At 35.7% G+C, this 22,719-nt stretch overlaps 1 protein-coding gene across 1 annotated transcript in view; it reads left to right on the top strand.

Annotated features, from left to right (window-relative positions):
- spred1 (sprouty related EVH1 domain containing 1) overlaps positions 1-22,719 on the top strand; it is an 87,853-nt gene that overhangs the window by 19,684 nt on the left and 45,450 nt on the right. The window lies entirely within an intron of this gene.

The raw sequence follows: 22,719 nt of genomic DNA, 5'->3' as shown, positions 1-22,719 counted from the left end.
ATGTAGGTTCTAAATCCATCCATCCATTTTCCAACTCGTTGAATCTGAACACAGGGTCACGGGGGTCTGCTGGAGCCAATCCCAACCAACACAGGGCGCAAGGCAGGAACCAATCCCGGGCAGGGTGCCAACCCACCGCAGAGGTTCTAAATGATTCTGTGTTTTACATTGCAGGATATTGTTTTTAAATACTATGGATGGACTACACAATAACTAACTGGCAGTGTTTGTGTTTTGATCCCTATTGAGATTAATTTTTATATTAGTATATGGATGCAAGTCTTAAATATATAAACAGGCAATTAATGGTAAAGAATTTTACTTTAGTTTTGCAATACGTTTTGTAGTAATTTAGTTATTGAATGCTTCAACATGATACTTTTATTAAAAGACTTCACTTCACCTGCACTAAAAGAAGAGCTGAGCTGCCTGACCATATTTTATTTAAACACAGGAAGTGTATAACTGAATGCAGATTCTTTGTGTGATGGTGCTTATGGCCAGAGATTTTTGCAGTTCAAAAAAAACGTTGTAGACAATTTTAATCATTTTGTTGAAAATGTTAAATGGTTTCCAAAATTGTAAGTGCAAACTGAATTGTCATTGCATGCCGCGCAGCTGTTTGATATTGTAATACCTGAATATATGTGTAGGGATCATAAGTATTTGGTTTGCAGGAGAAATAATAGAACAGGAATGCAGAAATAGTTTGGTAGTGCAGATATTGTGATTATTGTATGAGTCAAAAAGAAAATATTAAAATTATATATTCAAATACATAATATGCAAAATATAGTGCCTTTCTGGAGTTGTAATGTAGGATGTTAATTATTACCAATTACCAGGCATTACCAATTTGCCTAAAAGATTTGTAGCATGTGTAGTGTCTACCTTTATACATTTTTTTTTTTAATTTGTGAGTTGAAGATTATTATGGCTTAATCATATATCTGACTGTTTGAGGATAGGCTGTTATGTTGGTAGGTGAATAGGGATACATTTGGGACAATGGTTGCTTCTTCTTAATTATATTCATTGGATCATATTACAAACTAGCGATTTTGCTTTAGAGTAGTAATATATATCCCATTTACCTACATAGGTGATGTGAAAGCACTCTTTTCATATGCCATAAGCACCTTCATCTGTTCCCCAGCTAGCTCCTGCATTGTGCCTATTTCTCAATCTCTCTTTTACATTTCAGGAGCCTTGTGTTACCATGATTGCAAAGTGTGATTGTGGAAAAGAATGCTTTGTGCTACTTTTTTTATTTAATTTGCATATTGCATCTAAGTGATAACATTCGCCGCAGTCTTTTAAAGATGAGTGAAACATAGATCTTTACAGATGTTTCACCCCTGCTTTTAATACAGACAGTTAATATTTACGCTTGTTTATATAAAAAATAAAAATGTTGCCATGTTGTGTGACTAATAGACAAATAGTTTACACTAGGGATGGGCATGCATAAAGAGTTCATGTAATCGATTGACTGTCTGTAAGGATCATCTACAGCAGTTACTCCTGTTTCTCTAAACCAACTCAAAAAGTGAAATATATATCCTTATTGACCCCTTTGTAAAGCACCTTTATATTAGAAAGGTAATGACACTGGTTGTGAAGAGTTTATACAGAAATTTTCCAACGATTCTTCAAACAATTTATTGATTCATCAAAGGAAATATATCTATATTACTGAAAATTGTGATTTGAATCAGCCTGTTTATTTATATTGCTTTAATTGCTTGTAAAGTATGATTATAGTTTAGTTTAATCATTTATAATAGCAAAATCCAAAATAAATTCTGTCTGTGAAGTCTTTTTTTTTCTATATTATAAAGTGAGAGAAATTTATTTATTTTAGGTTATTGATATTTAGGTTGAAAAAAGTTATGCTTGACGGTAATATACTTTCTTGGAGCTTTGCCTGGCTGCTTTCAACGTCTAGCTAAACTTTGTAATATTGTTTGCAGCACTTTGGCCGTGGGGTGAGGGCCTGTTTTTTTGAGCACTTGTCTGGTGGGCTCTAGAAGCAGGTGGCTAATTTACATAACATTCTGCCTATTTCATATATTGGGCACTCTCATCTTCTGTGGCACACACACCACTGCCATTGTACTTGCTGCTAGTACTACTGACAATTCCCCTTATAGTATGATTCTCATTGTTTACCCGCAAAGTGTTTTCCCATTACTGTACCGTTACAGAAACAAGAAAAAAAAAATTAACATCACGCTCACCAAACAAAGTGAGGAAAAAAGAGGTTGGGTGATAGCAGCATCTTTGCTGTGGGCTAGGTGGTGATTGTGGCAGTGAACAAGAGTGTTATAAAGAAGGAAAAGATGAAGAAGAAGTGAGTTCTTCAGATTCCATTTCTGGATCGATCATCTTATGTCTTTTTCTTGAATTGGGAGGAGTTTAGTGGTAATGCTAAGTGGCATCTGTGCCCAAATGAGAACAGAATAGTATACAGTACTGCATATACAGTGTATACACAAAGAAGACTGGTGCTGTCATGCACCCAGACCACACTAATGCTATCCAAAAATGCCACATTGATTCTCATAACTGCAAAGTAAATGCCTTGTAACTCATTAAATAAAAACTCCTGTAAAAGTAAAAACTTGTAAGTTGAAGCATCTTATCTCAAGCGTAGTCCTCTAGCGAAAATAGCAAAGCACCAGAACTGCAAAACTTATTTTCATCATAACTTGCAAAGTGTGCTTGGTCCATAGCAGTAATCTAAGATCTTATGTCCTAGTTGCTTGTGTTTGTCTGTACCTTTTTGAAGCACTTTGTGTATTCATTAAGAAATCACAATGCAAGAAGAAAAAAAAAATGAATAAATTCAGAATAAATGTTTGATGTTTTTGTGATATTGAATAAACAAAAGCGGTGCATGTCTTCCATAAAATAATCTTGAATGTATGCTTCCATTTTTAGATATTCCAGTAATGTTGAATCTCACATTAACTATGGTGTGACTTTGTAGGTTGAGTTGCACTTTATCACATTTATCCTAATGTTATTTTATTAATTTGAAAAGGTTTGTTCTGAAACTGACAGTTAGGTCTACATGAAATCTCAAAATCGCTCACTGTTGACTTAATGTGGCTTAATTCTGTATGATGTAACTGGAAAATACTGCCCTTATATGTCATCTTTTGAGTGATATTCAGCCACATATTTTAGCTTTAAATGTGTGCACCCATTGGTACACTGCCAAGACTACTATTTTTTTTGTGTCACACTTTTCTAGTTGTATTTTCTGTGCAAATTTCAGAAACAAGTTTATAGATAAGAATTGGTGCTTGACTTTTTTTTTTTTTTTGGATGATTTACCTGTTGGATGTTTTGTTTTGACATATTTTACAGTTCATCAACCCAGTTCTCAACCCAATCACACTTATTCACTGTCTTTAATATAATCAATATCTGCATGATCTTATTAAGATATGATTTATTTATTTATTTTTTTAACTCAGGCTCTATAGTGTTTATCCATTTTGCTCTACATAGTGCTGTGTATCCTGTATACAGTACGTACAGTATGTAGGTGTGTGTGTGTGTGTGTATATATATATATATATATTAATATATGTAAATATAGATATAGACACATATATAACGTTTTTATAGCTTGATATCTGTAGTTTAAATATGTGCACATTGCAACATGTTCAGACATTAAGTGAATGGTGATATGATAGTGTAGTTCAGAATGACTGCTCTGTAGAAAAAAACAGAAAAAGAGAAAACCGATTCTTCAATATAAGTAAAATTAGATGCCAACACAAAATATTATAAAAACCCACTCGGCTCTCTAGAGACAGGTGTCATTTAGCAATGATCTTGGCAGTGAACACTGAAGTTCATTGTGGTTTTAAATGAAACTCAGACCAGCTCATTTCTCACCTCTGACTCACTATAAACCCAAGCAAGTCATTTTTGCCAGTGTTTAATTGTTTAATTTATTTCAAGCAAAACTTTGTAACACATCCTGATGTTTTTAGTCATCTTGGGTAGAGTATGCAGTAAATAATAATTGTTATAACAAGATCATTACTTGCCTGTCCTTTGGAAAGTGTGTGCCAGGCATCACCCAAGTGTAGAAGAACCCAGGAGTGCCTGGCAATTTCGTAGCAGGAGCAGAAAACGATTGCTTTCTAATGAAGGAGTTGAGTACTGCTACTGAGGAATGGAAAAGTCAAACTTTCCTTTGTAGTCACAAAACAAATTTTCTAATTCAATTTTAAAATATTCCTGGCACCAAAATTTTCACATTGTTACCTCATTTTTAACAGTTGTGCATGCGTTATACTTTAATCCTGAGAAAAGCATGTCTTGTCTTTTTTTTTTTTAAAAAAAAATCATATTAATTTCAGTTATTTTCTGAATAATTTATGAGAGCATTTTAATGTTTTAAAAATGATTTCCTACTGAAACGTATTTCCATATTTCTGTAGTTTTCTTTCCACCGTTTGCTGTTAATTTGTTTGGTTAAGATGGTTTGTTGTAGTAGCTCATACTTGTTTCTCTTGTATGCATCTCAACATAGAAGCCTCTGCTTTACCACTTGACTTGTCTTATTTGTGTCAGACTTCGATAACTGAACTTGGTCTAATCCTGTCTTTAAGTTTTGTCTTTATTTATTTTTTTCTTTAAAACAAATTTTCATATTCAAGGAATCAGCTCTGATCTGATCAAATTATTGTAGTTCATGTACTGATCAACTTGGGGTAATAATTTTAATATGCTTAGTTGGTTTATGATAGAAGAATGCCGTTTTTGCTGATTAAACACAAATATAATGGTGAATTATAGTTGTGAATAGGACACTAGACAAATCATTTCTTTATTTTAATCTAACAGAGGAGAGCAGAGATTCTAATATAAAGGTACTTGAATGTTAGTTTTGAGCCTCTCTTGTCTAATTCTTTGTTCATTTATAAATTTCTACTTGTTTCATTAGCGTTGCTGTTTAACTTTGGTCTCACAGGAATGGTTTAAACATCAAAGCATCCTTAGACTGTAATGCAGTCCAAAATTGTGGTCGACGTTTTCTGTAATCGTAGCTCAAGTTTTTAATTTGCCAAATACTTGTGGTTTAAATTAAGATCACTTTATTATGTGGTTTAGTTGATGTTTCAGAATACGCTTCTTTTGATACACATATGGGATGCTTTAGTTTATAATTCATCTACATCAGAAGTACGGGAATATTTCATTGATTAATACATTTCTCAATTTACAATCGTATGCAATAGCAGGGAAAATATGGAATTATAATTCCAACCTCAACTGAACATATTTTTTCTCTTTTTTCTTGTTTTACAGAGTCGCTTTGTGAAACTCTGCCTCAGTTCAATAAACAAGGAAAAAAAATGCCATAGGGTCTCGGTTAAACTCATTTGCATTATTTTCATAATATATGCAGCCATCCAGCACTGGTATTTACTCAGGATATTTAGCAAGGAAATTATTCACTTATTTTTGTGCAAATTGATACTGCCTGTGAGGCATTTTTAATGCATGGTTAAAGTGCTTATATATTTCTGCATGTTATTTTCACATTTACTGCGCCAGTCAGAATCCGCATGCTTTATAGATTTGGGTTGAAGACGCATTTCTTCCACAGTTCATTTTCTTTTGTCTTTCATACTAAGTTAATTTTTTCCTTTAGAGTACAGGTTTCTATTAATCTGTAAAATTGAGTGGCCCGTTTTATGAGGTGCGTCTGTGTACTGTACCATCTAGCAGATATCCAATTAGATTTCTGAACATCCACAATTGGGCCCAACCTCAAAAAGGCACCAAAAGTGTGGTACAGTAATACAGAACCATGTTGACTTCAGCATGTCATTTATTAGCTTAAGGTAGATTCATCTCACTGGTGCTTTGTAATAGGAAGGCCATTGCATTAAACTGAATTCACTGTTGGGTTGCATGTGAGCCCTTTTTGGACTTCATGCATGATTTATTGTCTTTTTACACTTACAAATGGGTGTACTTCTGCTATGAAGAAACTCATCTGATCACCAAAAAATATCCAACAACCCTGTGGCATCAGCTGTTAGCTCTGCTGATATTATGAGGTCATATATATTTAACAAACGCACTACACCATTACAACTCCACCACTATTCTGCATTATTGACACCTGAGTGTTTCCCTATGTTGTGTGTAGTGCTTGTTTCTTAGACCTCTGTGACCATGTTTTCTTTTTCTTTTCTTTTCTTTCTTTTTTTTTTTTTTTACTGTAAGGGGTGAAAACTGCCACCCCCAACCTCTGATATGTCTAGCATTTTCAGAACTAGTGTTGTATAAGATGTTAGCTGATAGACTTTAGCCTTCCTGTTACTCTGCCCAAGTCACGTCTGTCTCCATTAGCCTATGTCATCCATGATGTGTGTTAAATAACATTAGTAGTATGCTTAAAGCTGGCATCTTAAAATGGATACACATTTTTCACTTTACAAATCAACATCCATTATCACAAAAATACTGAATGTATGACCATATGATCAAAGTAGTCAGTGCATCTGTGAGTTAGGGTTGAAAAAAAGAGGGACTTTGTCACATTCCAGACAGTGGCAGTTTCACACAACAGTACAGTTGAGCTGTGTAATGATGTGTACACATTTTGGAATAACAAGAATTCCATAGGCATATGATTGGAAACAGTTCCTAGAACAGGGTAGTGAAACATCAGTTTAGTTTATGCTAGAGGAGCTCTAATGTATTGTGGTCTCATTCAGAGTTAGCTGAAATGAGTTAGAAAGATTTAAGACGTACAAAGAATTCAATAATCAACGGTTATTTTCTCATGATGTCTATTAGCTGTCAAGTTTCAAACATTGTCCATTTTCTCTGCTACTTCCGCTTGGTCATCAGATTTCTTCTGTATGTGACACTCTGATGATGATTGCATTGTTGCCTGCATTCTTATTAGATTGCACACCTGCCTGGTGGCCTTAGTGTTTGCAATAGGTTAAAAAGTAAAAAGACGATTCCCATAAATAGGAAGGTAACAAATGACTTGCATATCCTTAATGCCAGAACAGTGAATGCCTAAACCAATCTACAGACTAATATTGTGGTGAAAAATATCACTGTATACAGTATTCTGTAGAAACCCCAAAAGGATCACTGATTGCAGTGAATTACGGAAATCCTCTCAAGTTTTTGAAAGGACTTCATGTTATTTCTGTTTTGAGTAAGAGAAAGAATGAGAAAGTGGTTCTGGAGACATTGTGTTGTTTTTATGGATAAGTTTTAAGAGTTCTGGGAACCCATGATTTATGTTTAGCTGTATAAAGATTTCCATTTTTAAGCAGTGGAAGGTACTGGCAGTAAACAGATCTTAAGTTGAGGTGCATGTAGAGGTGTCCTTTTATGTTTAGCAAGCTAACAGTGTATGAGTAGAATATGTATATGTTCGATAAATGTTGGCTGCATTTAACCTTATGCTTCAAGAAAGGGGATGAAGATATGTAAGAAATGCCTTTTTTTTTTTAAAGTAAAAATGCAGTAACAACCAAGGTACCTGTTTGGCCAGATTGCTGGTGGTGTCACCTTACTGATAAATCTTGATTGCAATCTTTGAATAACATATTGTTTATGACTTTTAAAAATAGTTTTAAAAGTATTGTTCTAAAATACTTGAGACTGAGGACACCAGAAACACAAACTCAGCTGCAGTATTTGTCTCTGGTGGCTTACATTTGGCATTTGGAATCATTACTGTGTTCTGTGAGTATGTAGTTAATTTGCTATTTATGGTTATTCTCGTGTCACTATAGGTTTGTCAATGTAATTTTGATAATAACCTCTTTACCATGTGCTAGCACTATAAACTGTTTATATAGCAGTTAGGAAAGAGGAATCGTCATTGTAAGTTATTTGGTCAAGTGTCACCATGTCACTAATGCTACTATGAAACATTTTTGCTTCTTTAGCCAGCTTTAGTTTCCTTAGGGAGTGATTTTCCATGCTTTCATTCCTTTATTCTGATAACAGAATAACTTTTTGAAAAGAAAGTCAAACAGGGTTGGACTTGTGCCAAAAAATGGGGGAAAAAAAGTTAACATAATTTGAAGTCAGCCCACTCATCCTTCTGGCCGAAGACCGCCCAAGATACCAAAATATGCCTAGTCACACACTGTGGAGATTACATGACATATGCAGCCATCCAACACTGGTATTTACTCTGGATATTTCCCTTTTTGTGTGCAATTAGGAAAGCAATTACTGAAAGTACATGCAGCAAAAACATTTGAAAATGTGATGGCAATTGGCAAGTGCTTACTTTAGACGTTTGTATTTTTGAGTCTTTCCAACATTTTTTTTTGTCTTTTTAAGCATGTATATTGTGTGCTCATTACTGTATGAAGAGAGTCTACTCCCTGTCATACAGTACAATGAACTGCAAAAACAAAATGCAAAGCTTGCCTTGTACCTGGCTTGAAACATAAAGCAATGAGAGGCACTGTAAAAGATGAGTTGACTCGAACAGATGATTACAAAACATGTAAAACTGAACAGCAGTTAAATCACATAGTATTGTTTCTGAATAGACAGTTTCCAATGACACAAAGATTGGGTTAATAAAAATGAAGGCATAAAGGTGGATCATTTATGTACTTTCTCATCCCTTGGGGTCTGTATTGTGTATTCATGTTGCTGCAGTTAAAGGGGTCAGCCCAGTTTTGAGTGCTGTAGAATAAAGTATCATTTTCCATTGTAGGTTTGTGTGTTGACTCATTATGGTGAAAATGTAAACCCCATTAAAATGATCTTTAAAAAAAAAAGAGAGAACAAAACTAATTAGGTTACAATGGAGGCCTTCACAAAGTCAAATTACTTATTTCTTTGAAGAGCCCACGTGCTTTTCTAGAATATACAGTATAAAATATACTAGAGATGCAATGCAATACAATACTTCCTTTGCTTTAGTATTGTCCTTTTCATGTTATGGAGAAGTGATGCCAAAAATGAAAAAAGGGAAAATTTTGCTCTAATTGTTTTACAGTGGTTCTAAAACTATGCCTTTCCATTTTTTGGAGACCAATAACTGTTTCTTTATCAGGTTCTTTATCCAAACTCTCTTTTGGTGTTGCCAAGGTTGCTACCTGCAAAATTTTCAAGTCGGGAAGGATGTCATCATATGCATCTTACACTGTTGCTGTTCCAGACACAGACGTGTGTATGAACACTTGAGGAAATGCTTCAGTGGTTCATTTATTTTTGCTGTCTTTAAGCTGCCAGTGTCTCAGAAGACAACCAGCGGTTAAGTTTAAAATCGGGAACTGCTTATTTGCCCTTACTGGTTTGTTTTTCCTTCTTGTGTGTCCTTACGGAGGGTTTAGGTGTCTGCATCATGTGCAGCTGGGCAAAGTCAGGTATCAAGGAGGTGCCGTTCTAAGTGTCTCAGTGGGTCTTAGGGCACAGATTAGGATCTACTGCCTGTAATTTTCATTTTTTTGGGGTTCAGTTGCTGGATTTGGGAATTTATCTGAAGTGGGTGCTTGCAGTGGTGATGTTTGTGCTCTTGGTGCGCAGCAGACTATCTGTATCTGAGCGGACAGGAACATATGCACACTGATATTAGGATAGCCATAGACTGGTGTTTGCATGTGATCAGGTAGTGTCTAGTAATTGTAAACATCGTAATAAGACCACACTTAGATTAGATAGGAGCCACGGTGCACAGCATGAAGTGGGTAGTTGCCACATTTTGCAGTTGAGGATGGAGTAAATTAGAACCCACAGCAGACTTGTGTGGTCACAGGGTAAATTATGTGGAATGTGAGGTTTTGGGCTGCTGTTCCTGGATTTGAAGAGGAAGGAGCCACATCTCTCCCTGTAAAAAAGTAGACCATATGAGAGAGCTTGAAATAAGACGAAGGGCTACACATAAATAATTTACAGCCCTAGAAAATGGACTGCACTGCTAGTATTATTTTTGCACGGAAAGAGGAATTGGATATGTGCTATATAGGCTGATTGAATTATTTATTTATTTATTGTGCTTTTAAGGGGCACATCATTATTTATGAACACTTTTTTTTTTTGCGCAAAAGTGCACTTTGAATTTTTTTTGAATTTTTGCAGAGACTCTCCTACACAGTAAGGCGTTTTTTGTAAGTAATTGCGTCTCTGCTGTTTGCCTCATTTATTGATATATAGGCCCTCTTTGGAGGGGGATACACACTTGTCTGAAACCCACTTCACACCATATCTTCAGCATGAGTTAAACCCATTTTTTTTTTTTTTTGCTAGGAGCGAAAACCTTTTACAAAACATTGGTAATGGTCAACAAACACCATGTGCAAATATCACTAAGAGAGGTGTGTTTTGGAAACTTTACAAAAGAACGTTGAATTTGTTATCAAGGTAAAGTGATGCTTATAAACTTTGGTGTGATAAATAAATAATAAAACATCTATCTGGCCTGCAACCCGAGTTTAAAAATGTTGAATTATAATGATTACTGAAGTATTTTTTTATGGAAAAAGATGATCCGCTGTGGCAACCCTTAATGGGAGCAAGAAGAAGACTGAAGTACTAATGAAAAAGCAATTTAAGATGGGTCTTCATCCATCCAGCATAAGCAAACAGATATATGGCAATAAAATGAATGTTAGTGTACACTAGTGGAACAGACGGACCTCCGCTTCTCATATAAAAGGGAACTGATAGGGGAGAAGTCCACTAATACAACTATTAACTTCATAATGAATTTTGAACTCGTAAGCTCCATGTCCTGTGGGATTATCAATAGAGGCTACCATGAATGCAAAAGATAACAAGCTCTTGATGCTGCTGTTAACAGTTTGTTACATATTTTCTGTGGTAGTTATATGATTTGAGTGCATGTGGTGGTTTTATATGCGGCAAGTACTACCTTTCCTTTTTGGCAACACAGTGTTTTGTTTTTCTCCTGAAAAAGTACTGGTCTACAGTGAGCACGTAGTTGATCCAACTTTCCCAAGTAGTGTTCTTCAAACAAACATAGAGGTAAGAAAGGAAGTAAAATCAGTTCTTACATATGGGTAGGACTTCTGAGCACTTGAAAATCTGTTAGTTTGTCTGCAGACATTTCTCTTTGGTTGTCTTGTGACCAGTATTTATAGGCCAGTATGTATGGGATTGTCAGAACGCCACACAGTGGCTCTATATTCAGTCCTACCTCTAGCTTTGGCATGTGTGCCGTTGTTTTGTCGTCTTATGGTTTCTCACTGCTTTTGGCTTGGTGTGTATCACTTCCTTTTGCGAGGAAGTGCCTAACTTACAGTTGACAGTCAGCGGATGCCGCTTCTTTTCTTGTTGTTTGGTCGGTCAACAACTGTCACCATGCTTCCTTTCCTTTCAATTATGTTGTGTGAATGCATGTCAGTCGGGTAGTGCATGCACCTCTCACAAACTGCAGCACCTCAGGTCACTCAGCTTTGGTTACCATAATGTCCTTCCATTGCTGTGAATATCTTCATGCCAGACATTCAACATGATCACTTCGCTGTTGGTTTTCATTTTAGCTATCTTGCCTGATGCACACTTTTTTTTTGGTTTGAGGGTGTCTGGCTTAAGTGTGCAATGAATCTGTTCAGCTGGCTTGCACAACGCTGGCCACTATCGGCATCTGTCACATTTATTTTCTTCTCAGGTATGTCGTGCAGATGTATGTCAGATAAGGTGGTGCATGCATTACTCAGTAACTCCACCAAGGCTACTGTCATGTTTTTATGCCTGGCATATAAGGTGATCACTCGGCAGTTGTTCCCATACATTTTCTGTCATTTGATGTGTGCTACTGTATCTTTGCATGCTGTGGGAAGGAGTCGAAGCCACAATTTGGGGCTGCACTGGCCTATACATCCAATTCATAGGTTGTGTAGCACATGTCAAGGCACAAGTTGTCGCTGAGACAAAGATCAAGCTTTGATGGCAAGAGGGTGCAACTGGTGTGTGAACCTGTGCATTTCCTGCCACCCAGTTCTCTCACAGGCATGATAAACTGTCTGTTTCCTCAGGAACAAAATATAAAGTAAAACAGAGAAGTCCTGGGTCATCCAATGGAAGAGGAATACTCCCTTCAGGCCAGGACAACACACCTGTGACAAACTTAGATTCCTCCCTGTGAACATACAGTATCTCCAAATGAATGACTTGGGAAGTGAATGGGACAGATTCTACTAAAGAGAGACAAATACATTTCAAGACACCATGACAACTGTATTCCCTTTCATTATGGAGAAACACTGTTTATCAAATTATGAAAAGAAAGAAGACCTAGCAGCTTTCCAAACTTTCTTCTGGTTTTGAAAGTGTCACTTGCTCAGAGCACATACATCCTAAATAATGTAATCACTGATACATACTATTTAGTCTCAAAACAAATTATTATGGAAGGCAGTATATCCTACTAGCCAAGACAGTGAATAGATTATAACCCAAAAGGCTGACTGACCAATTCCCACTAATGACTTATTTGTGTGATTCTGAGCATGTCCCTTAATCCATTAATAATCCAGCTGCGAAGCATGTGATATATTCACGTATGTATACATGTATACTAAATATATCATGATATATTAAATATATTCTGTCATGACTTGTGTCATCATCCTTAAGCTTGTTCGGGAAATATCTAATGAATACATTTTGTCCTTGTGTTTTTCTGGTAATATCATGAGCAATCACAGTATGTGTTTACAGGGCACAGAGTAGAAATTCATTGCCCAACTGAAAGTCATGTTTACATTAAAAAGTAAAATTGTAATATAAGGAGATTGACAGACAAAGCTATTTGATGGTAACAGATACATTATTACCTTAATGCGAAAGTGCTGATGTGGAAATTTGAGTGATTAGGCTTAAGACCTGATTTGACAGAGTATTGTTTTAAGATACAATTGAGATAGGTATTGGTGTCCCTTACCTGAAATTAACTTGTTTGTATACAACAGGGGCGATTTAACATTCAGCTCATTATCATATAGGATTACTTAAAGTACAGTAGTGCAACACATCCCACCTTACATGTGTAACCCTTGGTTGTTGTACAGACTGAGTCTGTTCTGGCAGCACTGGGTACAGGGCAATAGCCTCCAAGGTAAATGACTTCTTGTGATCTAATGCATTGTTGGTTAAGAAAGTCATTGCACATATAAATTTTACCTTAGGAGTAAGGTTTTGGCTTTATAAGTTACAGAGCAAAGCTTGTCTGGGTATAAGTTAAGTGCATCTGCAACTGGCATTTTGTTCCATGCAGTTAACACAGGTTAGTACAAAGGAGCTCTAGGAATTGGCAAGATTAACCAGATGTTTTTGTGTCAGGTCCATCCAAATTATGATATTTTATTATGAGTGGTTACACAATAAATCTTTTTGAGTCAAATGCTTTTGGTAGGACATAATTCAGATTAGAATTTGTAGTTTGAATATAATATAAACCAACATCATGAATAAATAATAATCCATGGTGGAAACTGGGAAAATAAAAATAATTTCTCAAGCCCTTATTTAAATGATACAGCTGCTGTACCCTCAAGGAGAGTTGTTTTAAATGTATGGACAATAGACAATAAGTATTTTGGATTGTCAGTGTGGACAATATTGTAAGTTATCATTAGAGTTTTGTTAAGCAGATGATTTTATATCTGCCATGAAAACAACGTACATGGGCCAAATGTGGTGTGTGTTCTCACTCAAGTAGTTGCAAATTTGACATTGTAGTCTTTCTGGATACTTAATAATGGAAGAGATGAAGGCAAAACAAACCCCATCTGAAGCTGATTAGTAGAGCTAGGATTGGACTCTGAAAATGTTAAGTTTCAAAAGAAGACTCTGCTGTAGTTGACATGTGTGGCTCAGATTGTGATTTACTGCCAAGTATAACAAAGGCATTTCACACAGGAGGATGGGAATGTTTGAATGACTCCAGGATTCAACAAGAAACATTTAGACTTTCATGATGTAGTGAAGATCTGTCTAGTTAGCATTGCAATGACAGAGGTTTGCATTTCTTGAGTTCTGATGTCATTGAGGCATTTGTTAAGTTATTCAGTTACATGTGCGTTGAGAGGTGATTTTTTTTTCTTTTAAGCTGGACAGTGTTAAGTGAAGCAAAATGACACCTTTTATTGGCTAACTGAACGTATTATAATATGCAGCCTTTTGAGGAGCAGAAAGAAAAACAAAGAAAAGGTGTCATTTTGCTTCACTTCTCATTGCATCTCTAAGGGCTAACTTGGCACATCACCCTACTACTGTAAGCTGGACAGTGGAATATGATAAAGCTATGCAGGCCATAAATACATAATATTGAGCCTTGCTTCAATTCAGAAGCATAAATGTTTAATACATGTTTAAAGCAAGGCATTCAGCATGTGGGCAGAGAGCTAGAAACATAACCAAGTATTGCAGGTTATACAGGGTGGCCCACGAAAAAGTAGCCTGCCTTCCTGTCAGGAAACGTGTGTGTTACTGCACGTGGCTATTTGAAACAATTGCTAGTGGGTTGATGGATCCGCTGCTGTATTTCATGAGTGACGAAGCCTGGTTCCATCTGTCAGGATATGTGAACTCGCAGAATAGCAGATATTGGTCAGTAGTCAATCCGCATGCGATTCATGAGCAACCTCTTCACGATCAGAAAGTCAGAGTCTGGTGTGCTGTGTCTGCAACTCGGATTGTGGGTCCCGTATTTTTTTGAGACAATGGTGAACACCAACGTGTATATGGGAATTTTTGAGGAATTTTACGGAATGTTGACGCTGGCAGAACGCGAGTACGCCTTTTTCCAAAAGGACGGCGCGACTTGTCACACGTGTCACTGTCACAAATTCGGGAGACATTTACAGAAGACAGGATTGTCACCAAAGGATTGTGGCCGCCGAGATCGCCGGACTTAAGCACTTGTGACTTTTATCTGTGGGGCAATTTGAAGGGAAAATTGTACGCTAATAACCCAAGAACTTTACACCAGTTGAAAGACAATATTCGTAATGCAATTCGGAGCATTGGCGCCCCAGAGTTGTGTCATGTATATGACAACATGTTAAGGCGCTCCCAAACATGCATTGACGCACAAGGAGATCATTTTCAGAACTTTCTGTAAAGAGTGAGTAAAGATTTTTTCATTTCAAGTTCTTTCTTTCTTTATGGAAGGGCACCTTTTTTCGCCAGGGAGGCTGGCTATTTTTTCGTGGGCCACCCTGTAGTTAGTCCAGCATAGTTCAACATATTGTGATGTAGAGTTTTGTGGCCGGTCTTGCAAATGAAAGAGATGAGGTCCAAAGACATGCAGAGCCAAGTTAAGCTCAGTTATTAGTGATAAAGAATAGGTTATTTATTCATGGTGTGTGCCATTTCTGTTCTGTGGTGTCATCGAAGAACAGACTGGAAAGGATAATGGTTGGGGACAAACCTGGAGAAACTATTCATTCTTGGCTTCTGAACAAGAAAGGCAAAATAGAGATGGAGTAAAAATAAAGAGCTCTGATGAGTTGAGTTTGGCTCCTTCATTCCAGGGAGCACTTGAAGATTCCTTGGTAGTTGTAGTGTAGTTTCCCTTGCTTTCAAATTATACTTTTCTAAATACCAAAAAGAACTCCTTAAAACTTTTAAGGATCAGGAGTTTAGCCTTTGTGAGTATCCTGAGAATGTAACGGCACATTTACAGCAAACAAAATGTTTTGGAACAGCTTGTTCTTCATCAGCTAGTCTAGACTAAATTAGTACACCCCTTTGTTCTCAATTATTGGAAAACTAAAGTTTTAAGATAGTTTCCAGCTGTGACCTATGATGTTCCTGGTTTTAATGAAAAACTAGTGGTTGCACCCTTCTTGCAACATTATTTGGTAACTCATGTCCAAAAATATTTTTATATTCAGATTATGTAAGGATTGCATTTTACAATGAGCAAATATGAAAATTAATTTACAGAAACTTGGAAATATATTGTGACATGCCTTAAACATAGCTTTATTTATTGAAGTGATTGTTAAATCATGTCTCTTGGGTAGTAATTTCATGTTTAGAACATAAGTCACCTTTTTTGGTACCATTTCCAATTTAGTGTAGGGAAATGTTCTTGGTATAGAATGGGTAAAATGACACAAGGTCTATGTATTGTTGCAAAATTAACTGTCAGGCATGTTATTGAAAATTATTAGATTCACTGTTGCTTCAGTTTGATACTAATAGGAAAATGATATTGTCGTTTTCCTACAAAATTACTGCTAGGAATTCTGTGATAGGTTTGTCTGGATTAAGAACACTAGTTTGGCTTGGATATGGGTGGGCATGACAGTCCCTTAAGTTCTTATCGACAGGCATCAGTTCTTAGGGTTGGATCCAGCATTGCTATTGTTGGAAGGACAGAACCACATCCCCATACCATTTTGCTCCATTCCCAAGATGCTTGGGTTTGTTGGAGCAGTAAACTCAACGTATACTACGATGTTAAATATTTCATTTGTTGTATATATTGTAATTTGTTTTTGGTCATGGAGTTGTGTTATAGTTCTTGTTTCTTGGTTTTAATTGAGCTAGGTCCAAAGTGGTTTTGAAGAATATGGCTACAAATAATCTGAGAGGATGGATAAAATGTTTATCATTTGCCATTTGATATGCAGGTTATGTGGTCACACCCAAGTATGTTCCAAGTCCATAATGTGATTAATGTGGAAAATTACATTAACCAACAGTAATCTGTCTAGGTCACTGTTTGTGTTACGTCTGCACTTTTTTCTTGTTTTCTGAGTACACCCCAAAGACACGTATGCTAGGTTGATAGATTACTCTGACCTGATAATGTATAAACGAGGAAGAATGTGTGCAACTCGGAAGACGTCATGCACAGATGTGACGATTAGTTGGAATTGAAACTGTTTTCAAACACAGATATTAGTAATATAATATGGTTCAGGGCTTCTAGTCATATAAACATTTATGTCCAGTGTGTTCCATCAATTGGACCTCCTTACTCAGACATTGTCTTTTATTTGATTCATATATTTTTTTTTGAATGACAGCTTAAAATTGTCCCACATCAACATCTTGTTTAAAGTAAAATTTACTTTCTTATTAATAATGCAATAAGTCAGGGTGATCCATTATCATAGTTATAAGTAGTTGTAAAGACACTGTTTGTGCAACCTTGAAATATAACTTTTATCTTTTTAATAATGTGTTTCAAGAGTGAAGTAAGCATCATGAGGTGCCAATGTATTGTATATATGAGGGCTTTTTTTGCAAGCATATGTATGATAAACACAGAAGAGGAATCTAAACTCATTAGCAATGGGGAATGAAGTCTGTTTTTTGTTTAACATAAAAGACCTTTGAATCATTTAGTAATTATTTAAACTCTATTTGTTTTTATGAAAGTGGAATTAAGGATTCAGAAGTTTAAAAAAACAAATGCTTCTTTTTTGTCATGATGCATGAAATAGTTTGCTCAACATCATCCTCAGATTCTTTTTCATTTTATTATTTCATTTTTCGAAGATTTCCCCATGGGATAAATAAAGTTTATCAATCTGATCTATAATTGGAGCTGTCATGCTCTGTGTCATATGTTCATGTTCCTAACTGTTCTTTTGCAAATGATTTTGCTCTGAAGTCTGTTCTGATGTATTGCTGATTATATTTACGCAAGCAAATTGCACTTGAACATTGAAGCACCATCTTTGAATTTTCAAGTTGTCAATGTTATGTTTTTTCTTCTTGCTTATGACCTGTGCCTTTTCTCTGCATTCATTTTTGCTTAGTTAGCTTTTCTGTGTTTTTGCCAGATCAGTGTTTTGACTCTTGCTTGCTCCTGATTATGTCATATACTGTTCTTCTTTCTCAGTCTTTGCTAGTTTGGTAGCTTACCTTTTCTTTCATATCTGTTCCTACATTCTCAATATTTTCAAATTTGTCTCTAAATAATCGTGCTCGTGATAGTGTGTGCTGAATAGAGGATGAAGACTAAGCACTGGGAGAGTGTGAAAAATGATTATTTTGTGAAAAATGACAGGTGCTGTGGCTTATTGAGCTATACAGTTTGTTCAGGGACAGTGATGAGCTGGCCATATTGATGGCTTAATGTAGTGGGCATTAAACAACACTCTTCGCATTCAATCTACTATTGTTTAAGCTTTAGTTGTGTTTAGGCAAAATTTGAAAAAGATCATTGATGGAAGATGATATATTTTGGAAATTGGACATTTTAATCTCTCTGCAGTTTCTTATTACTTGAAAATTTTTTTTTTTTATCTGATAATTCTGTTTTTGAAACAGCATGTGAATTTTGTTACCTGTGAATAAATTGTAAAACTTGTGCATGAAGTGGTTTGTATTTTATTTTACCAGTTTTGGTTACAATTGAATTGTACAATTATACAAAAACCAGTAACTGTGCACTGCACAATAAAGTGGAGTGAATACACTTGAGCATTTGTAGTTTTCATACTCTATCTCTGTACGTTTAGTATTCATTTGCTCAGAGTTTGATGCGCTTGTTTTTCCCCACCTCTTATTTCATCGGCATCTTTTCGCATTAAAACTGATTAAGTCAATATTTGTGTTGCAATTACTTAGTATGTTTTCCTTAATTTTTCAGTTAAGCTGGCACTTCAGTCTTCAATCTGCCTCAAGAATGATTTAAGATATGACGAGGTAGGGGAAGTGACGGCAAAGATGGTAGGGATGAGAAAGGTGCCCGTACGCATGCGCCACATGGCTGCTTCCGAGAGTTGATTCTAAAATAAAATAAAATAAAAATAAAAAGAGGAATAACCTTGGAGGTCAATCATCACCCCGAAAGTGGATAGTAGACGTCATGTAGTATACATTTACCAAATTCCAGGTCATTAGGTCAAATGGTTTGCGAGCTACAGGTGATTTAAAATCCTGGACAAACAAACCGACAGCCGCGGTAGCGTATTATATATAAAGATAGTGTTCATATACAGATGGAAGTTGTTTGTTTAGTTAGTTCAATTTAAAATTCTTCCTTTTTTTGTTTTGGTCTTTTGCATAGTTGTCAGAAAAGTTTGTTTGGTTAAAAAAAAAAAAAAAGGTAACAATTTACTATTTAAATTTTGTTCATCACATGATTATCTATGGATCTTTCCATTTCAAACCAAATGTAAAATATATGAACCTGCTAATTAGCCGTCAATCTGATACGGAGGCAGACCTTCAACTTTTTGTATTTTATTTAATGTGTTTAAAGTCTAGATTTCAAGAGGAATGTTTCAAGCAGTTTTCAACAGTAAACCAGAGAGAGAAAGAGAGAGAAATGCTAGCAAAGTGTACAGTGTCTTCCCTCATTGTGTCCTTCTTCATTCAGGCTCACATACATTTGGTAAAAATGTAATAAATTTAAGCCATGATCGTGCTGCTATATGGTGCCAGATTAAACGTCTTATTGGAGCGGTCAGATTTTCTGCTTGGAGGCACCAAATCATTGCAAATGACAGGCTGTGCCTGGTTTGTTCTATTATTTCTACTGTAGCAGAGGAATATTAATTTATATGTTTATTTTTGAGTTGGCTGTTGTACAGTGTTGCAGCATATTTGTTTTACTCAGTGTATGAGAAAATGGAAAGTCTGTTTCAAGTGCACAGGAAGCCTCTGGGTGTGTTGTAGGTTTTTTTTTTTTCCCTTGGGTTCATAAGTTAAAGATAATGAATGTGACTGACTGGAGTTGTAAAAATGACTTATTTTTACTCACAGACATGTAGTCTTAATTCAACCTTGTTAGGCAAACATATCTACTAGTCGATACAAACCTAATTGTTCTTTCATTTATAGTAAATGGCAATACTAAATTAAATCCAATGAGTTTTAATTATATATATATATATATATATATAATATTTTTTTTAATCTTTTAATTTTTAGTCCTGTGCAAAATAAAATAGAAATGCTATTCTAAAGGAGTACCTACCATATAAAAATTAAAGATAAACTTTTGTTTTATTCATTGCAAAGTAAATTCCTCTCTTGAGTAAATACTGTAAATCATCTAGAAATTAGTTGTTTTAGTTGCAATATTTTTTTCGTTTATATAGTAAATTCAATAATGAATGTACAGTACTTATTATCTTTAATGAATACATTACCAAGATTTACCATGTCTTTCTGGTTGCTCAATTTTTACTTAAGACCAAGAACGTGAAAAGAGTACAGCTGGGTGGAACTGGAGGACTGCGGTGATTGCAGGTTTTTGTTCCAGTCCGATTTCTTAATTAGAAGCCAATCCTTGCCAATAAGCGATCTTATTTAATTTAAAATTTTGTTCGTGTTTTTAGTCTGTCATGTCAGGTCATTCTCTTATATCATGGATTTGTTCCTTTCCAAGAAAATCATTCAAATGATTTGAAGCCTGAAGTGGATGAGTAATTTCCAGTCCTCTATTTTTTTCTCTTCAGTTTCCTTCCAAATATTTTATTAAACCATATGGTTCATGATGAATATACACAGGTGTAAAGGGAAACAGTTTAGATAGAGAGCTGCTAGTTGTTTTGTCATTTGTATCTTATTGCTAATAAAGTGCAAAGAAGCAGTGAATGTAGCTGTTTAAGAATGAAATGTGCAGTTATGGGTAGATAATCTTAAATTCCTTAGCATTACGTTTACCCTTGGAAAAATGGGCCAAAAGCATTGCATTTTCTTCCCAATAGCAAGAAAAAATTTAATGTAGCAGGAATATATAAATACAAAATGTCAATATAATCACAGTAGGAAAGGTTATGTCTACTGTAGTGTCCACTGCTGCAGTGATGCATATTTAGTATGCATTATTCATGTGATATGTTTTAAAAAACTCACAAACACATGTGTGATGTTCGAGTGATGTCAGTAGATTTTTTTTTTGTGTAATATTTTTTCTTCTGCTTGAACATGACAGGAAGACGTGCATGATCAGCATCTCCCAGAATAAAGTCAACATGTTGGCAGTCTATTACACAGCACCCAGGTACATTACACAGTATTGAAAAAAAATAAAACAAGTACAACTTGGCTTGCAGTATTATCCAGTAGTATAGAAACAGTATTCACAGATTTGAACATAATGGTCCACATCCAACCTTTTAAAACCAAAGTATCTGCAGGCATCTGATTCCTTTTTTCGGCAAAAGTTCTTCTGTGTCATCATGTTCAACTTTATTGTCTGCTACAGCTTCAGTTTCAGAATGTTTTCTGTCCATTTTCACTGCGCAAAACCTCCACTACCGCATATACTCCGTTGCATATGTGTTTAGCGGTGTAGCAACAAAAAAGAGCTCCCGCGCAATACCTCCCTATTGCATGTACTACGTTTCTTGCATTTGTAGCGGTGTAGCAATGAAAAAGGACCCCCCTTATACAGTGTTCTGCTGCGCCATGAAAAAGGACCCCCCTTATACAGTGTTCTGCTGCGCCACGGTCCAAACGTTGTTTAGGCAATTTAAACCGGTGTTGCGGTATAAGAAAAATCCATATCATAACAAAAATCAAAAAACATTTTCGGTATGAACTGGTATACCTCCCAGTGCTATATATCATAATGAGTGAAAAATGACACTTATACGTTTGCTGAAAATGGGAGTCTGCAGTACTAGTACCATCTCTGGACTGGTATAACCACTATGTTCTGCAGTATGAGGGGACTAAAACACTCGCATGTAGTCTGCAGCTACAGACAGCCAGCAACCATGATAAGCAAATAGCTTGTTACTTTTCCAGCACTTCTCAACATAGTGGCTCATTTCAATAACTATTTTGTCCACCAATCTATCATCATCAAAGTTTAAATAGTTCAGATGAGCATGATCAGCATACTGGGTTACACAGGGGTTGGTTGTCTGTAAATTGGGAACGAGTTGGTGCAAGATTGTGAGCAGTAGTATAAAGCCAACACCAAACACGGACATCACTGAATCTTGGCAGTTTGGAATCTACCAAATCACATTGTCATCAGTATCACTTGATTCGAACAATACAGTTTCAGTTTGTTCTAAAACTGTTTTTTCTAGCTTTTTGTTTCCTATTGTTTTTGGTTAAAGGCTCCACCTCCTCATGAATATTGATAAGTTACCATTAAGTGGCAGAATGCATAGACATATTCATGATTTTTTTGCAACATATTTAATCCTCTAGAAGGTCCAGAAAGTTGTTCAAGCTTAACACTGTAAAGTGGATCATTTCACATCACCCTGAGTCTGACTATTTCTTAACTGTATTCACATAGAATTCTGAGCCCAAGTCTCAATCAGGGTTAATCCCAAGGAGGTTAACAAGCAAGACAACCAAAATGAAGCATAAAATTGTATCTTGAGCAGCAAGTCCTTCAACAGTAATAATTAACTACTCGTCTAGATATTGGAACAAATTTTGGTCACATGAAAAACAAGGATTAAAGTTCTGCTTTTTTATTAAGTTAGTTTTTTTTTTTTCCCAACCACTTTTATGTTGCACAGCAGGCATTAATAGATGCTGCTTTGAAACTTGCCTGCATAAGTTCTCAATAAGAATCAGTTTTCCTGTTCCGATGAGCAATGTTATCAACCTAAAACATTCAGTATATGCTTTCAGTTCATATGCAGTCTGATGTAGTTGTGCTCTGTTTTGCACTAGGAACTATGTGTTGATTATAGTTTGATTGCCTACTTAAGAGCACATGCAGAAAAAAATAATTCATTAGTCATAACATTATCATAGGCTTGTTAAAATTGCTCC

Source organism: Polypterus senegalus, chromosome 18 (assembly GCF_016835505.1).
Source record: "Polypterus senegalus isolate Bchr_013 chromosome 18, ASM1683550v1, whole genome shotgun sequence".
NCBI classification, from domain to species: Eukaryota; Metazoa; Chordata; class Cladistia; order Polypteriformes; family Polypteridae; genus Polypterus; species Polypterus senegalus.
This window is presented reverse-complemented; position numbering and strand designations above follow the sequence as displayed.